This window comes from Choloepus didactylus, chromosome 15 (genome assembly GCF_015220235.1).
Source record: "Choloepus didactylus isolate mChoDid1 chromosome 15, mChoDid1.pri, whole genome shotgun sequence".
In the NCBI taxonomy this organism is placed as follows: Eukaryota; Metazoa; Chordata; class Mammalia; order Pilosa; family Megalonychidae; genus Choloepus; species Choloepus didactylus.
The window spans coordinates 42,210,858-42,213,668 of record NC_051321.1 but is presented as its reverse complement, the minus strand read 5'-3'; the positions used below and the strand labels follow the sequence as shown (position 1 = coordinate 42,213,668).

The following is a 2,811-nucleotide window of genomic DNA, read 5'->3' as shown; positions in this document are numbered from 1 at the left end:
ATCTCTTGAAGTTTTTGGTTTTGGTTTTGTTTGACTCATCCTTGTTTATGAGATTTATCCATGTGGATACATGTAGCTCTAGTTGAATCATTTAATTTATTCTCTTATGTTTCTTTGGATGGACATTTAAGTTGTTCCTAACAGTTTACTATTAAAAATGTAATATTTCTTTGTGCATTTGCTAGTGCTTCTCTATGTACTCAGAAGTAGAACTAGGTCATCAAGTATGCATTTATCATGCAGAACGGTTTTGCTGCCGTACAACCAACCATAAAATGTCAATGGGTTTAAAAGGTTTCCTTTTCACTCACCTGGGGTCCATTGTGGCTCCAGGTGACTCTCCAGAGAAGCTGGCCTTTCTAGACTGCTTCAATCTATGAGCAAGTATGAGCCAGGACGCCCGGCTACTGACACTAACATTGGGCCCCGCCACCTATACAGGGTTAGTGTGTGAGGAGGCAACAAGAGGTGCTGTGCCCTGAGGCTGGACGCGGGGAACTTCTCCTGGGCGCCGAGCGTTATACTCCCAAGGAGGAGCAGCGCGGCTGTCTCGGAGCATGCGCCCTGAGGCCCGCGCGAAGAACCGCTTTGTGCTCATTGGCAGCGCCGCCCTTGGGCCGCATGAAGGGGCCATGCCGATTCCAGAGGAAAAAGACATTTTAAGCAAAAAGCGATCAAAAAGTTTAGAAGAAATATGGTGAAAGGAAAAAGAACACCAAGATCAGTGGTTTTCTGGAGTATTTTCAGCAGGGCAAGCTTCTTGCCAGCGTTGCTTTGAGGCGGGCCAGTGTGGCCGAGCAATGGCTACCCGCTGGAGGGCAAGGCTCTGGAGTTCTGTCTGAGGAAAATCAGGGCTCGGAAAGGCAAATAAACGGTCCTCGCTCCCGTCCTAGCTCATGGAATAAAGATGTTTATAGTTCTTACAAAGATAATATAAAGTGAAGGCATAGAAAACCACTTTTGGGATAGGGCCTGGGTTGGGGGTAGGGAATGGGGAGTTAATCCTTAAATTGTACAGAATTTCTGTTTGGGTTGATTGCCAAGTTTTGGTAATGGATGGTGGTAGTGATGGTGGCACAATACCGTGAATCTAATTAGCAGCACTGAATTATATATGTGAATGTGGTTAAAGGGAGAAATTTTAGGTCTTATATATGTTACTAGAATAAAAATTAAAGGAAAAAAACAGGATTGACAACACAGTGAACCCTATTGTAAATTATGGACTATAGTTAGTGGTAGAATCATAAAAATGTTCTTTCATGAATTATAACAAATGTACCATACCTTGAATTAGCAAGGTGTTACTAACAGGATGGTATATGGGAACTCTGTCTTTTATATATTTTATGCATGATTTTTCTGTAAACCTACAGTTTCTCTAACAAGAAATTATTTTAAAAACAAAACAAAAAAATAAATAAAGCTATGATATAGAAAACCACCTCTGGAACAAAAAATTTTTGGAAGGCTAAACATTTGTTAAGAGAACTGCATAAACAGACTAAAGAGTCGTAGATAATGTTACCTCTTTATCTCATACAGCGTATTCATGTAAAGCAAATTGGTTTTGGTACATTTAAATATGGAGGCAATTCAAATGTGTTACATATAATATTCTCTAACTAGGATATTTTGTTGCATAAATTACTGTCTTTGCTTGCCTGAAACCATAATGTTGAAATAGCATCCCTCAGAGTGTGTTGGGGTGAAAAGTCAGTAATTGAGCAATCAGTATATGAGATAAGTCTGTACAATGAGCCCACATGTCCTTTTTTTTTTTTTTTTTAAGAGAGAAGTTGTGGGTCTACAGAACAATCATGCATAAAATACAGAAATCCCATGTACCACTCTGTTATTAATACCTTGTATTGGTGTGGTACAGTTGTTACAATTGATGAAAGCACATTTGTATAATTGTACTATTAACTATAGTCCATGGTTTAACTTAGGGTTCATTGTGTTGTGCAGTTCCATGGAGTTCTTTTGAAATTTTGTTTCTGGTAACATACATGCAACAAAAAATTTCCCTTTTAACCACACTCAAATATATGAATCAGTGTCGTTAATTACATTCACAATGTTGTGCTACAAACACTGTCATCTATTACCAAAACTTTTCCATCATCCCAAAGAGAAATTGTAATTTTTCTTCTACCCTGTCCCCTGGCAACCTATATTCTAGATTCAGACTCTATGAGTTTGCTTATTCTAATTATTTCATATCAGTGAAATATTAATGAAAGTTCCTATTTCTCCACATCCTCTCCAACACTTTTCTTTTTTAAAAAACGGTAGCTGTTCTAGTGGGTGTGAAATGTTATGTCCTTGTGGTTTTGATTTGTAGTTCCCTTATGACTAATGGTATTGATCATCTTTTTGTGTGCTTTTTGGCCATTTGGGTATCCTTTTTGCCTCTTTGGAGAAAAGTCTATTCAACTCTTTTGCCAATTTTTAAATTGGGTTATTTGTTTTTTTGTTGTTGAGTTGTAGGATTTCTTTATATATTCTGGATATTAAACCCTTATCAGTTATGTGGTTTCCAAATATATTCTCCCATTCTATAGGTTGTCTTTTTACTTTCATTATGAAGTCCTTTGTTTTAGTTTCCTGGCTGCTAAAACAAATATCATGCAATGGGTAGGCTTAAACAAAGGGAAATTAATGGCTCTCGGTTTTGAGGCTAGGAGACATCTAAAATCAAGGCATCATCAAGGCGACACTTTCTCCCAGAAGACTGTGGCATTCTGGGGCTGGCTGCTGGCAATCCTTGGTCCTTGGCTTTTCTGTCACGTGGCAATGCATGTGGTG

General features: G+C 38.4%; 1 pseudogene; it reads left to right on the top strand.

Moving 5' to 3' along the window:
- The first annotated feature begins 376 nt into the window (after nucleotides 1-376).
- Nucleotides 377-871, top strand: LOC119509889 (annotated as a pseudogene).
- Nucleotides 872-2,811: the final 1,940 nt, after the last annotated feature.